This window comes from Pipistrellus hanaki (assembly GCF_964339955.1).
Source record: "Pipistrellus hanaki genome assembly, chromosome: 14".
Taxonomy (NCBI): Eukaryota; Metazoa; Chordata; class Mammalia; order Chiroptera; family Vespertilionidae; genus Pipistrellus; species Pipistrellus hanaki.
The window spans coordinates 8,374,695-8,391,482 of NC_140516.1; the positions used below are offsets into that span (position 1 = coordinate 8,374,695).

Here is a 16,788-nt window from a genome sequence, read left to right on the forward strand (position 1 = left end):
GAATCACTGATTGGCTGCCTGCTGCATGTGCCCTACTGGATCAAGCCCACAACCTGGGCAGGTGCCCTTGACTGGAATCAAACCTGAGACCCTTCAGTCTGCAGGCCGATGCCCTACCCACCAAGCCAAACCAGCCAGAGCCATTCTATGAATTTTTAATGCTTCAGGTACATGACCCTTTGAGTACTAAAAGTCAGCCCTCCCCTTACAACAGTAATTGCACATTGTCATTATAATCAAAGGGTTTTACCCCAAATTTACTTTGATGATAATTTATACAAAATGGTTCTCTTATTTTGAAGGAGGCAAAACATATTCATTCATTTATTCACTTATTTTCATTCATTTATTAATTTCATCATTCATTTACCTGTCTGTCCATCTAGCCATTCAGCTCATCCACTTGACACATATCTGAGCAGCTCCTTTATATAAGGCACATGGAGGGGCTGGAGAGGAAGCCAGATAAAACATGTTTGCCTATAACTACAATCAAAGGAGAGGTTATTATGCACCATGAGATGTGTAAATTGTTTAGGGAGATCAGAGGAGGAAGACATGAATTCCAAATGAAGGGTCTGAAGTGGGACTCTTTATATAAAGTAGCATCTAAATAGGTTCTTGAATAAGTTAGATGATTTAAGTGCACTTAATAATTTCAATCTAACCTGACTAAAATCAGACAACATACAATCAATCTTCTCCATTAATCCAGGTACGTGTTTATAATTGTGACTAGTTATCTGCGTTTTGAGCCATGGCACTGTCTAATCTGGAGAACATTGTATCCTGAAAACGTAAGTTTTAGCTTTGGTTAGAAATGGGACAAGGTCTTGGTTTCTCTACTCAATGTCCATGCAGATTTGGGCCCATTTATTAACATTTCTATATTTCTATTTCCTCGTCCATTAAATCGAATAATGGTGCCTACTTGGTGATATTTTTTTCAATAAATCAATAAGTTAAAAGTGCTTGTGAGGATGTGGAGAAAAGAGAACCTTAGTACACTGCTGGTGGGAATGCAGACTGGTGCAGTCATTATGGAAAATAATATGGAGTTTCCTCAAAAAATTAAAGATGGAACTGCCATTTCACCCAGTGATCCCATTTCTAAGAATATATACTAAGAAACCTGAAACACCAATCAAAAGAATATATGCTTCACTATGCTCATAGCAGCACTATTTACAATAGATAAGATCTGGAAACAGCCCAAGTGCACACCAGTAGATGAGTGGATAACAAGACGTGGTACAGTTACATTGTGGAATACTATGCAGCGGTAAAAAAGGGATCTCTTACCATTTGAGACAGTATGTGTGGACCTGGAGAGTATGAAGCCAAGCAAAATTAGCCAGCCAGAGAAAGACAAGTTCCACATGATCCCACTCATATGTAGAATCTAATGAACAAAATAAACTGAAGAACAAAACAGACCCAGAGACCTGGAGCATGGAACAGATCTATAAATCTCAGAGGGAAGGGGGTGGGGGGAGATTTGCCAAAGAACTTTTATGCAGATACACATAACCCATGGACACAGACAAGAGTATAGGCCTGAGGATGTGGGGTGGGTACAGGTTGAAGGGGATCACAAGGGGGGAAAGAGGGCATCTATAATACTTTTAACAATGGATATAAATTTTTTAAGTACATGAAACTCTCAGAATGCTCACTAACATAGGTAAACACTTGGTAAAGACAGTATTATGATGATGCATTGCTAGTCTGCCTTCCTCACCTCGAATTCAAACTGTCACCTGTCAATGGCAACGCCCGCCCCTGTACTAGAGTTTGTGTTCATGGCAGACTTCACTCCACATACTAGTTTTCTGACTAACATCTAAATAGTACATTATGTTTCTTTAAGGGAAGTCTTCTGACTAATATCTAAATAGTTTTCTGACTAACATCTAAATACTTTCGGACTAACATCTAAATAGCACACTATGTTTCTTTAAGGGAAGCCCCGTAGGTTCATGCTCTACCTTGATTTCACCTGCTTTCGGACGATGACTAATGCTTTGTGATGCTACCCAGAGCCCCAGTGTTTTATTGTCCGGACACCAGTGTTTTCCATTTCACATAGCCTATGATTTCAACTGGGGGGTCCCAAGCTACCCTTCCAGTTTTTGGACACTTCAACAAGTAACAGATACACAGAAACTTCACTTTGGTTAGATTGCCTATTATCTTTTTTATAAATGAATTCATTAACTGAAATTTAAGTTCTATGGTCACATAACCAACACATGGCAAATTATACAAATATTAGTTACTTGATAACTATTTACTGAGTGGAAAAAGCTGTCACAGGGAATTAGCACTTTCCCCTATGCACCAGGTTGGTAAGGAATATACCAGACCAGTGGTCGGCAAACTCATTAGTCAACAGAGCCAAATATCAACAATACAATGATTGAAATTTCTTTTGAGAGCCAAATTTTTTAAACTTAAACTTCTTCTAATGCCACTTCTTCAAAATAGACTCGCCTGGGCCATGGTAGTTTGTGAAAGAGCCACACTCAAGGGGCCAAAGAGCCGCATGTGACTCGCGAGCCAGTTTGCCAACCACTGTACTAGACCCATGCTGTTTAAAATGATAGCCACCAGTCCACATGTGGCTAATGAGCACTTGACATGCAACTCATCTGATTTGAGATGTGCTATAAGGGTGAATTACACACCAGATTTTGACTACTCAGTACACAAAATAAATGTAAAATATTCCATTCATAATTTTTGTATTGATTACATGTTGAAATACTATGTTAGCTACATTGAGTTATATATGTCATTGAAATTGAGTTCGCCTGCTCCCTTTTACTTTTCTAACATGGCTCCCAGAAAACCCTGAGTCACACATGTGGCTCACATACTCCTACTGAGCAGCGCTGAGCTGAGGGAGTCTCTCATCCTAATGGAGACACAGAGGCCTGAGAGCGAGGAATAGACATTTCCTGGAATCTCAAAGCTCCTCTGGTTGCCCAGAAGTCCAGAGCACAGAACAACTAGCACAGGTTTGACCAGTCTCCTGGGCAGGCAGAAGGAATAAATAAATGTGCTCTCTCAAGGGGGAGGCACTGGGCATATTCCATGGATCACAGGGCTGGGGGAGGGGGGTTTCCAGCAGGTAGCTAATGCAGTAGTCTCCCCAATTCACTGGCCAATGAGAGAACCCAAACTCCATATTTAACAGTCTCAAGTAGCTACTTACTACTCCCAGATTCAAAACATTTCCATAGTTGAGCATCAAAGAAATCTTCAAACATTATTTGACACTGTGGGTTTTGGTGAAGAGATAAAATTAAGAGATATCTAGAGGATGGTTGATCCATTAAAAAAAAAAAAAAAAAAAAAGAAAAAGAAAAAAAAGCCCTAACTGCTCTGCTCAACACATATTTCATTTCTTTTACAGTCACCTATGACACATATTTTTCTGTAATTTTATATGGTGAAAAAATGCGTGAAGAGGCTGCATTTTTCACCATATAAAATTACAGAAAAATATATGTCATAGGTGACTGACCAGCCCTAAGCAGAGGAACCCCTCCTACGTTCAGCACTGAGCATCAGGCACAGTCTTATCTGGAATGGGCACTTGCTCATTTGAAGATGGAAAAGCAAAGATACCCAGATCGGACCGATGCTTAAAATATGAGCAAGATTTCTTTACAGAGGACAGTGTAGTTCATATCCCAGTGCAATCACCAAAATCACCAAAATTTCTAAAGAGAATAGGCTACTCGTGAAGAATAAACTGTTTTAATAAATGATATATTATCCCAGCATAAAATATTTACCCAAATGATCTTAGATAAAAATAAAGCCTGCGGCCTTCACAGGATACTACAATAACAAACCGTAACGAAAAACAGCAGCTGGTGTTTGTGTTGAGAGCTTACAGTACATTCACATCTAATTTGAACCAGTGGATAGAACCTAAAAATTACCTGCGGGAGGTATTGTTTTCCCAGTTTCACAAATGACGGGACCCAAGAATTTATACTGAGTAAAGGACTAAAGCAAGAAGCAAAATTCAAGTCTCTTGAGAGCAAACTGTATTTTTTAAACGATCCCCTCAGATACTTACTTCAGTGTTGAGACTTCAATATCTGAAAGACTCGGTGGATTTGATTTTTAAAATTCTAAAAGAACACGTGGGCCTCATCCTAGGGGTTGTAAATGCAATATAAGAATTTTCAGTTGCATGAAGAGCTATGTGGGGAAAAATTAACGGCTATTATTGGTTGAGCATTTTCTTATTTATCTTTCTCGTGATAAAAGTAACACATGTTCATCATAAAAACATAAACAATACTTAAGTAATTATAGTTTCACAAACCAGATGAAATTGCCATTATGGATGTATACACAGAGGTGACCTTCAATGTTTTTAGTCGCCCATGCTGCACTCAAGAAGGAGGGAACAGCGGTTGCGATGCCACCTGAGACAGTCTTGGCAACCTTCTTTTTAAAGGCACAATATACTTTAGGTTTAAAGCCTGCTTCCATTTTTCTATATTTTCTATATACACAAAGTGAAAATGTGGTCTCCTTCTGGGAAAGGAGAGGATGAAGTTCATGGAGGTCTAGATTGCTTATCATCCACTCCACAGGGGCTCACTGACCATCTATTGCTTCTAAAGTGCTGAGCAAGGTGCTAGGACTTGGATCAGGCACATTCTGCCCTTAATATCTTAAAAGCTGCTAATTGAACTTGGCTTGCATGAGGACTCTGGCAGAGGGAGCGTCCTAGATCATTATTCCAAAGGAGTGAGGAAGACAGCTGCAGGCTGCATTCCATCGCTTCATTACTTGAAGCTCCATAATAGCTTTGCTAAATAACCTTTCCTGATCCAGCCCTTGGTAGTTCTTTCTCTCGGAGCGCCCGGAATAAACCCCATCATAACACCGATTCAGCACGGTGCCAGGCTCTGGACTGGTTTGTCCGCTTTTATCAGACTTCCCCTCCCAATGACCCCATCAGGCAGGGCCTATCAGCACCTCCGTGTTAAAGATTTGGAAATTAAGACTTGGATACATTCATTAGCTGGACTCCCATGACCAGGCTCTTAACCCCACAATATTGACCAGGGGAAGAGAGTAACAATGCATCAAGTTCAAGGAGCCTGCCCTGGAAGGCACCTGGTTGACCGATCCCTGCCAAATGTGTATCTTTTCCTCCCAGGTACCTCTGTGCTTCGGCCCATGGTTCTGCCGGATATAAGAGTAAGCTGAGGTTGCCCCCCACACAAAACCCTTCTCACCTGTTATTATCCCTAGCTGCAATAATCTTCTCCACATTCATAAGCTTTACTCATCAAAAAAGATGTCTGTGCTCACCCATTCTCTAAGAGCATGCTCTCTAAGAGCACTGCTGCCCCACCCCATAAAACATGAATGAAGCAGGTTTCAGAGCAGTCAGTGCCAAGTAATACTCTGCGTGTAAAAAGGCACTGGCACGCACCCAAATACACTCACATATTCATATACCCATCCAGGCCCTGCAAGAAAATACAAAGAGAACAAGGAAAAGCTGAGTAAAGAAAAAAGAAAGGTGTGTGTGTGTGGGGGGGGGGGGGGGGGGGAAGCAATGTTAAAATATGTACACAGATAATAATTTAATAATAAAAAAAAAAGAAAGAAAAAAGAAAAGTATCTGGAAAGCATTGTCCTGAGATTTTAATAATGATGATTTTTCTCCTGGTGAATAAGATTTTGGAGATTTTCAGTGTTTTGTTTACCTGCACTTTCTAATCTTCAGTAATTAACATATATTATTCTCACAGTACATTTCAAAAGCATCATGGCAACTCTAAAATAAGCAATAACCAACATTTGGGTTTTTGTTTTTTGTTTGTTTTTGTTTTTGTGTTTTGTTTTGTTTTTTCCAAGAAAACTTCTTTACTTGAGCAGTTGCTTAGGTTCTCCCTAAATGGGGCATCCAATGCCATGGCAAGTAATTCAGGGATCACTGCGCTGCCTTTGCCTGTGTGGGAGCCTCTTCAGAGGTCAGGGGAGGGGGTAGATGGCAGTAAAAGGAGTGAAAGGAATGATTTTAACAACAATAGAAGCAACAATTAGTAGCTGAGGAGGAAATGTCCCACCTGATAATCCCATCCCAGAAAAAGCAACTCTGTGCAAGGGCATGAAACACACACAAAAACCAGCACCCAAACAAGAGCAGCAAAGGAATCTCTGCCACACCCACCCACCCCCCAACCCTCAAAAGTGAGGTTCCAAAGGGAGGCCATTTCCATTGTGGTACAAATGTCCCTGGCCACAGCTGAGGAAGACGGAGGTGTCCTGGGGACTCATTCCTGGGCACTGAGGGGAGGGGCAGGCATAGTTCCTCGCACTCCCATTACATGCGCAGCAGGGGGCCTTACATCTGTGTAGTGCTTCACCTGGAAATCCACGTTAACATCCATTTTTAGCTCAGGAAGAAATGAACTCTCCCCTTCCATAACTGAGGTACTTTGCAACTTTAAGTCAAATGCCAAAATATCTCTGAGGCTTCACTGATAAAATCAAGGCAGGGAAGACCCTACACAACACATTGACATCAATCAAATCAATAGGAAATAAATGGCTATCATATTGGTGGACAAATAAAAAGGACTTTTTAAGAAGTAACTGCTGACACAAATTTACATTCATTCTGAGGATAAACTCCACTGATTAACCTGGCTTTGCCTGAAGTATAAATGTCAGGGGGAAATGTAACTCGTTTTAAGAAGGTGTTTATCAAAATAATCGTTCAGCAGCTCTCACTTCCCAGAGCATCGAGCATGTGTGGCATTCATGCCCACAGAAGTGCAGCTCAGTGCCATGCAGGGCAGGGCGAGCGCTTCTCAGAAGAACAGGCAACACCCACCCGGTGTTTGTATTTTGGTGTAAGAACTGTTATCACTAAATTTTAAAAATACTCCAAGTGGAATATTTTATGGCTTTCCACAGGTTATGTTTAATCTTTGTTGTTTAATTGAGGTTAAAAATGAGTGTTGATCCAATATGCTCAAGTGATTTTTCTTGGAAAAATCACCGAGTACTCAGGACTCCAGGCTGCAAGGCTACTCTCAAGCTACCAAAGTTGAAAGGATTTGCTTTGCTGGCCTTTCCAATACCTTCTCACTCTGTTTTGGCGGGTTGATTTTTTGTGTGTGTTTTTTTATTTGTTTGTTTGTTTGTTTTGCCCTTCATTGAAAGCTAGAGCTGGAGAACATGCTAGTATAGTCTATTTCACTTGGCGTCCGGTAGGCAAACAGCAAGCGGAGCAGATTGCGGGTGGGAAAGAGTGGGAGACTCATAGGTTATCACCTGTCACAACCATCAAATGCCCTCCCCTTCCGGATTTCAGAGTCAGGTTTTGACACTAAAAATGCTAATTAAGAAAGCTATGAGTGCAGAAAAGTATTCATTTACTCACTTGAAAAGCAGTTTAGATATTTTGTAAGATTCCGGAAAGGGGGCTTTTTAATGGCATATATTGCAAAGATCATGCTTACAACATACGTTTCTGAGAATGGAAAATCAGATACAATTTGGGGGCCACTGAACAAAGCAATGACAGACCATGTAAAATTTTTATAATAACTAAGAAAAAGACATGAAACACTAACGCAAAAAGATACATGCTCCCCCATGTTCATTGCCACAGCATCATTTACAATGACCAAGACATGGAAGCCACCTAAACATCCATCAATAGATGGGTGGATGGATAAAGAAAATGTGATATATCTAGATATAGATATAGATATAGATATAGATATAGATATAGATATAGATATAGATATAGATATAGATATAGATATAGATATAGATATATAGATATAAATATAGACATAGACATAGACATAGGTATAGGTATAGATATACAGTTGATGTAGATATAGAATGTGGATCTTTAGGGAATTATGCTAAGTGAAATATGGGACAGATAGAGGAAGACAAATACTGTAAGAAGACATTGATGTGGAATCTAACAGTAAAATGAAACAAAGGAAAAATCACACTCATAGCCGAAATCGATTTGGCTCAGTGGACAGAGCATCAGCCTGCAGACTGAAAGGTCCCAGGTTCGATTTCGGTCAAGGGTATATACCTTGGTTGCGGGCACATCCCCAATAGGGGTGTGCAAGAGGCAGCTGATCGATGATTCTCTCTCATGGATGTTTCTAACTCTCTTTCTCTCTGTAAAAAATCAATAAAATAAAAAAATAAAAATGAAAAAACCACACTCATAGATAAAAGATCAGACTGGTGGTTGTCAAGGAGGGGGTTGGGGATCGGCAACATGGCTGAAAGTGATCAAAAGGAACATGCTTCCAGTCATAAAGTAAATAAGGCCTGGGATGTAATGTACAGCATGGTGACTATAGTTAATGATACTGTGTCATATATTTAAAGATTGCTAAGAGATTAGTTCTTGAAAGTTTTCATCACAAGAAAACAGATCTCGACGAAACCGGTTTGGCTCAGTGGTAGAGCGTCGGTCTGTGGACTGAAAGGTCCCAGGTTCAATTCCGGTCAAGGGCATGTACCTTGGTTGCGGGCACATCCCCGGTAGGGGGTGTGCAAGAGGCAGCTGGTCGATGTTTCTCTCTCATTGACGTTTCTAGCTCTCTATCACTCTCTCCTACTCTCTGTAAAAAATCAATAAAATATATTTAAAAAAAAAAAAAAAGAAAACAGATCTCTCTCGTATTCTGATTACAAGCTGTGTGCCTCAGATTTAAATATTGCTGTTCTCTAAGAAACTGAAATTGCTTTGTAGACTCAAACCCTGCCTTCATTCCTAGAGAGAGAAGAGTCTGAATTGGTGTCATGTGGATACAACTAACTTCTCCCTCTCCTCACTTCCCAAAGAACCTTTAAGATTTTGCCAACAAGCTATTCTTCTTACACTGTAGTAGCGCGTGTGCCAAAAACTGTTCACAGATTTGGAGCCAAATTTGGATCAATGTGCAATGAGCATTTTTGCTACAGCTGAGTGCATATCCTGTGGGATGAAAGCCTGGGCTGAAGAACTCAAATGGAGCAGGTAAAACACTGAACAATCTCTGGGTGAGGGAGCCAGGGCCTCATCCTCTGAATGTGCGAATTCTGCCTCTTGAGCCTGTGGGGGAGTGAGCTCAGCAACCGCCTACCCACCCTGGGCAGCGAGCAGCGGTGATCAGTGAATGGGGAGATGCGGCATTCCTTCGGGATATGGTCAGGATAGCTTGTATTTTTGCTTATTTTGTGTTAAGTCTATTAAACTTTTTATCTTCTCCCCCACATTTCTGGTACTTGCATTCTTTTAGCTTTCATAGTTGAAAACAACTGTGCTAACCATACCTGAGTGGCTAATCTCTTTACTATGCCAGTGTTCTGGAAATTGCCTCATCTCAAGGCAGATGGAAGGCTTCAAGAGACTATAAGGAACCAGCCCCTCTTCAGTTCATGGGAATGTGCTAGGAAGTACTTGCCTACAGTGAAACTACCCAAAAAACCTACCTAAGGTGGTCATCTTGCTTTACCCTTACCCCCACATTCTCACCACATCATCACCATGACCATCCACATCGTCTCACCCTACACTATCACCATCACCCCCAACCATGGACTGGGTTGAACACTGTCCCATCAAAAAATTATGTGCACTTGAAACCCAGGAATGTGACTTTATTTACATCTTTCCAGATATAATCAGGATGAAGGCATATTGACTGGAGTAAGATGGGTCTTAAATCCTATATGATTGGTGTCGTTATCAGGAGAGGAAAATCTGGACACAGAAACATAAGCACAAGGGAGAAGGAGGCAGAGATTGAAGTGAAGAATTGACAAGCTAAGGGATGCCAAGGATTGCTGGCAACCACCAGAAGCCAAAGGAGGCATGGAGGGATTCTACTTTAGAGCCTCAGACATAGACCCACCAAGACCTTGACCTCCGACTTCTGGCCTCCAGTACCTGAAAAAGATTTCCATTGCTTTAAGCTGCCTAGTGTGTGACACGACCACAGCTGCCCTAGGAAACATCTACTCCTCCCATCACCTCCATCACCCAGTCACTCCCACCACCATCAGCACCACCTCCCTCCTCATCATGAGGATAACATCCTTTCAAGCCAACAATGGGGCTTAGTTTTAGTGGTCAGCGGCTGACAGCACAATATGGACTCATTAAGTGTCTTAACCAGCAGTGGTCTGACCCTTGCTACTGGGATTACAGATTTAATGTCTCTCCTTTTTCACCCCCAAACTTCTAGTTTGAGCTTAATGTGCCCACTTCTCCCCATTCCCACATAAAAACAAAAATGGTTTGACATGATAGAGACATCCAAGATAATTCATTTAACCTCATAATCAGACAAAGCTGGGAAATGACCTCTAGAAAGAAGAAACAATTCGTGTAAAGTCAGTGAATCAACTTCTAGTAAAATCAGATCCAGAACTCAGACCTCCAAATCCACCCAATCGACTCTACAAGATTTCTTGCTAAGGAAGTGGATGCAGTATCTTTAATACCTACTGCTGAATATTAGGAAGTGTTGTATGAGAAGTATAAACATCCCTCACCTTGCTTCCAACTATTTGGTTCATTTAAGTCTCATTGTGTCTTACCAGGGAAAAACTGTGTAGTCCTGGCCCGGAGATAAACTTACTGAAATATTCACTATGATAACCATGGTGGTATTATCACAAGATGACATCTGAGAAAGATGGTTTCTATATTAGCAATGCATAACTTACGTATCCCTACTGCGAAGGGGCATATCCTTAAGATGAACTCCATGTACCTAAATAAAACTGAAACAAGAGGTCTTCTCAAAGCACATCTGCTGAAGAATTCTTACCCAGCAATCAGGACACTTGGGAACCAGGGGAGCTGTGATCAGTATGTTAATGAAAATTATCTACATCTCGCATCTAAGCATCAACAAATTAAAGAGGGCCTGTGTTTCTAAAGCATCTGATAATGACAAACCTAATGATAAAAACAATTAGGCATATTTATTCCTTTTGTTCTTTGAAAGTCATCTCATTGTCCTAGTTTTCAAATCAGAGTGCCTTAAGATGCTATCTCTGATACTGAAAAGGACACTTCTAAACCCCAACTTCTGAAATTTTTGGAAGAAGAGTATTGATGAATTTGTGATTTTGATGTACAAACTGCAAGCTGCACTATTAAATAAATAGTAACTGTTAAGGTTAGTTCCACAAAGCAAGATGTAATTCTGTACAATTCAGTTCCACGTTTAGAGTCAAAAAGAGTTAATCTACACAGTTATCAAGTTAATCTGAGTACTTTCAGCTGGAAAAAAAAAAAATTTAAATAGCAGTTTCCTTACCATCAGTTCCTTTAGAAATAGTTTTATTACAAATCTCCCCTTTTTCTTTTACCCAGTTGATGCTCAGTTTCACAATGTCAAGAAAATAGCACTTCTTTCACATAGAAAAATTATTATATAAATGAACTAACAAAACACACATATACTTTTAAATTTTAACCAATCAGTGAGGGATGTGCCCCTATTATTTCCTAAGACTCAATCACTGAGCATGTAATAACCTGCAATTCCATCATCTTCCACTGTTTTGGTCTCCGCCAGAGAAGACGCCACCACATACCATGATGCATTACTTTTCTCCTAATCAGCATGCAGATCAGAAGCTACCCTTTCCTTTTGGATTGTGGATCCTCTGCAAGTCTTAGAATAAGCAAGCAAGAATTCTAAAACCAAATCTATTGCTTGTTTTCCTTAAATGTTTAATGTTTTCCCTAAATAATTCATCTCCTCCCAAAAATAGGTCAGATATGACACAGGTAGCAGTGGAAACTAGAAAATGCTTCAAATGGTGCTACTTTTTCCTAGAAGCACATACCCTATTGGAAGGCTAACAGGAGTCTCAAATTTAGTAAGTCCCACACCAAACCACTGACTTCCCTTCTACCAACCTCTTCTCCTCCAGTGGGACAGTTTAAAGAAAACAAACGAAGCTCTCTCTCCATTCACACTAGATTTCTCTCTTTCCCTAATCCCTCTGTCCCTCCCGCTCCTTAGCGATCGTTATTGTGGACACCATTCGGGAATACCTTTCAAATCAGAACAGCTCATCTGCACTTCTCTGCTCCAGCTCCAGTTCCTGCGCAGGCACCTCCCTCCTCCCCGCCCCTGGCCACTGCTAGAGCTTACCTCTTGGCTTCCACTCCTGCCTCTCCACTGTCTATGTTCTAAATACACCCCAGCTCAGCTATTTCCGGCTGTTTTCCACCTCTCACAGAATAAATTCAAAATACTTGCTGTCACCTCACCCTGGCTTGCTCTCAGAACCTGTGTGCTGTTGTTCTGTCCCATGGCCCTCCCTTCCAGACGGGACAAACAGAAACCCACATCAAGCTCAGGCACATGCCCATCCTCCCTGTCTAGAATGCATTTCTGCAAACACTGTCTTGACCTCAGAACTTTCTCAAATGCCACCTCCTCAAAGAGTCCTTCTCCAACCACCCTGTGTAAGATAATCCCCTTGGGAACATCGCATGAATGAAGGATCAGCTCGTCATGAAAATGACAACGATGACTTAGGATGAGATAAGAGAGCACCTGGAGAAGGAACATTTGGCTGCACAAGCTATGGAAGAGCAGGGTCTATTTTTTGTCGGAAAATAAAATTTGCCTTTTCAACGAAAATGATGATGATGATGATGATGATAACTACAGTAACAGTAGCCAACAATCATTGAACATATGCCCAACACTGTTCTGGCTATTTTGTCATTCTGAATTATAGGTGAACAGCAAAACCCATTTAATTCTTACAGCCTTGGAGGTAGGTACATTTTTGTTCCATTTTATAGAGGAAGTAACTAATATACCAAGAACACCTAGAAAGGCTTGCATAGCCCCAAGCAAGTTAATCTGGTCAGAAAGGCTTTTAAAAGAAACACGACCAAACAAAATTATAGAATGTAAGGCTAGGGAAATACTGCTGTTTTTATAGGGCTGCTTCCTCTACAAAGGGAAAATGACCCAAGAGATGTGGAACACTCTCAAAAGACAAGTCCCAGTCATGCAATCACAAAGAATCCCAAAGGCAGAACAGAACGCATTCCAATTGCCAATCCAGCTACAGGGTGAGGAATGATTTTTAAAGAGGAAAAACATGAAAACTGGGCACAGAGCAACTACTGATTAGCAGTAATGACCTATAAGAACAATATAGAAAAAGTGCATACATTTCCAGAAAGAGCTGAAATTGTGCTAAAACTATTATATGAGTATCCAAAGGAGTTCCTTAATGTTCTACTGAATGTAACAAGGACATTTTCTGTAATTTCCTATGAATTACAGTAACAGATGGGAATGAGAATATTATTTTTCCTACTCCTTTCTAATTCCATGTTCGGTTGGGAGGTGGGAAAGAAATCTGGTACAAGGAAACCGCACACTTCAGATCTCTAAAACTCAGGTCTGCTGTCCAAGAAAGAACACATCCAAGTAGACAGAAGGTTTGCAGATAAGAGAATGTTCCACAAACCTGGTGGAGGAGGAGAATGGGAAAGACCAAAAGAACTCTGAAGAGCCCTAACCGGTTTGGCTCAGTAGATAGACCATCGGCTTGTGGACTGAAGGGTCCCAGGTTCAATTCTGGCCAAGGAAATGTACCTTGGTTGCAGGCACATCCCAGTAGAAGGTGTGCAGGAGGCAGCTGATCTATGTTTCTCTCTCAATGATGTTTCTAACTCTCTATCCCTCTTCCTTCCTCTCTGTAAAAAAAAAAAAAAAAAAATATATATATATATATATATATATATATATATATATATATATATATATATATATTTTAAAAAGAACTCTGAAGATAACTGAGTATAGTGTGGTTTGTAACAAGGGAAAGAGGGTGGGATCCACGATCCAGGAAAAAAAAAAAACACACACAGTGATTTGTGAGCACATAGAAAACAAAAACAGCTTAGGCCAGTGTGGATTCATGAAGAATGATTCGGGTCAAATGAGTGCCTTTTCTTTTTCTTTCTTTTTTTTTCTTTTTTGCTAAAGTTAGATAAGGGCACATGATGCCAAATTCATGAGGATATAAAGCTAGGAAGATCAGTTAATATGCTGCATAAAGGCTAGAACAGTCCTGGTCTGGATGGCTATTTGTGTGTTATTGTTTTGTTGTTGTTGTTGTTGTTTTTAGTGGACACGAAGGCAATTTATTAAGAGAAAACAACAATATGAGGAGTCCCATTCACAAAAGGCAACCATGACCACCCCCCTTCCTGCGGGTGCTGCTGGAGGGGATGGGAGCGACATCCTCAATCCGACAGAGCTTCATTCCCCAGTGGGCAAGGGCTCTGAGAGCTGGCTGGGCCCTGGTCCAGGAGTCTTGGTCCTATTTCCTCCTGTGGCCCGGAGTTTAATGTGAAGAGCAGTGATGCCCAGCTCCTGGCACCTCTGAGCCACGTCCTGGGCAGCCAACATGGCATCGTAGGGAGAGGACTCATCTCAGTCAGCCTTTCCCTTCCTCCCACCAGGCACACGGCAGATGGTTTCCTGGCCAGAAAAATCAATGACGTGGACAAAGGTGTCACTGAAGGATGCAAAGATGTGGCAGACCCAAAAACATTTTCTCCTTCAGCCACCGAGGTCCCAGGCTGGTGGCCTGTTGTTCCTTCTTTCCCTCCCCCTTGCAAGGCGCCATGTGTCTCATCCAGACTTGGCCACCACCGGGAAGAGATGGCAGAGGGCAGGGCTCGCTATCCATTTTTAAGCACTAATTATTTACCTCCTTTCATTCTTTCCAGAAGCGTCTGATGTAGGTACTATGATACCCTTCTCATAAAATTGTGGAAACTTAGGCTGAGAGGAGGTGACTGGGCAAAGATCAGTCATTTACGAAGGAGGAGGCTGCAGAGTCTGTGCCTGAGTCCCGCACTCCTGGCGACCAGGACGCTGCGGGGCGCAGCCCTGCCCTCCGACAAGACACTGTGGGGCCACGCATTTCCCTCCGAGGTGACCGGCGGTGAAAAGACAACCTCGGTCTTCCCGAGTGTGAAGTGACAGACTCGTTGTCTGGGCCCCATTACCACATGACGAGCATAAATAGAAGGCAGAATGTGCCTGAATGGGACAGCACTTCTAAGGATGAGCCCATCGGATAACAGAAGGGACAGTCCAAGGGGACCCCGTGCCCTGCCCCAGAGGAGTCCACACAGGCTGAGAGCCATCCCGGTGGAGAGATGCAAACCAGAATGAAGCCCATGGTCTCCTCCCGAGTCTGAGGCAGTGAGGATGCGATCTGGGCTATGACCGAGACAGACTGGAGTCGCGAAGGCAGAGCGATCCATGTTTGCCACCTGGGCCCTAGTGCCCTTGTGTAAGCCGCATTTCCAAAGAAGCACTGGCAGCAAGCAGTGCTCTGCGTGAGGGCCCGGGCTCTGCGGGAATCACTGGGTCATCCCGAGTCCACCTTAGGAGTCACCGTGGAAACACGGAACAGGTGAGCACACTTGTTTTCTTTCACTCGCACCGTCATCCTGAAACAACAGCGGTGCGGCCTGTGGCCTGGCCAGGCCTTCCAACGACAGCCAGTGAGGCTGCAAGCCCGGGGGTGACTCTCCAGATGGGGCCACCGGAGTGTTTGAAACGTGCGGTGTGGCCATCTGATGTGCTGGCTCTGGGCGAGCTGGTATCACTCACCCACCATTAAGCACTGTCAGCCCAACAGGAACACCAAGGACGGCAACTGGGCCAGATCCGATGCATCCTGGCAGCACCCATCTCCCTTCTCACCAGTTATTCCGTTTTGTTTTCTTTTATCACATTCCCCCTCTCAGGAGTTAAAGGGAAACCTCATACATGGCTTGTGCCTGATCTGCTATGAGAAACACAGCTGGTCCTCCTCTCACTGTTCCCAGCACACGGAGAAATGATGGTGAGACACAAGGCCATGCCATGCCCCTGGGGGGCAGGTGGTGGCTGAGCCGGAACCACGCCCGCCAGGAGGACAGGGGCCCTGAGTCTGTAAAAGCACAAAGGGAAAAACATCCGTTTCCTCATGTACCACATCACATGCGGCACAAATACCTTCTGAGATATTTTAGAATCTAACTGAACAGTTCATAGGAAGCAACAGACATCTTTAAATCACAACCCTACGCCCTGGCAGGTGTGTTCAGTGGTTAGGGCATCAGCCCACATACCGAAGGGTCTTGGGTTCAGTTACCCGTCAAGAACACCTACCTGGGTCGCAGGTTTGATCTGTGGCTCTGGTGAGAGCGATTTTGGGAGGCCAACCAATCAATGTGCACATCAATGTCTCTCCTCCTCTCCCCCCCACCCCCCGCCACTTCCTCCCTTCCACTCTAAAAAAATAAAAAAATAAAAGAAATCTTCAAGTGAGGATTAACCAAAAAAATAAAAATAAATAAATCCCAACCAGAAACCAAAAAAATAAAAATAAATAAATTCCAAATTCCGACCCCTCATATCACCAGCAGGGGGATCACGGGCCAGTTATTAACTACTCTGCACTTCAAGCTCCTTTTCGGTGAAATGAAAATAGCAGCGCCTGCCCCATCAGACTATGTTGGGATTAAATGAGATGCTGTCTACAGGCCCTGACAAGTACTTAGAAAGGCCCCATTCAGTACAATGCCTCCATGAACAGTATTTTCAGGGGTTTCCTTTAGGAAACTAATGTAAACTTAACTCAGGAGCCCCAGATCTGGAACTTAAAGAGGTGCGGGCCATCACTACTTCACTGGCCAATGCACTGCACATCCAAGGCCGC

The 16,788-nt window shown here is 42.4% G+C and overlaps 1 protein-coding gene and 1 pseudogene across 7 annotated transcripts in view; both read right to left on the reverse strand.

The window, feature by feature from the left end:
- The window catches only part of NRG3 (neuregulin 3), a 972,177-nt gene that overhangs the window by 923,138 nt on the left and 32,251 nt on the right, over positions 1 to 16,788 (reverse strand). The window lies entirely within an intron of this gene.
- LOC311632237 (small ribosomal subunit protein uS11-like) lies at positions 13,915 to 15,128 on the reverse strand (annotated as a pseudogene). Its single transcript has one exon. The product of its transcript is annotated as a small ribosomal subunit protein uS11-like (transcript).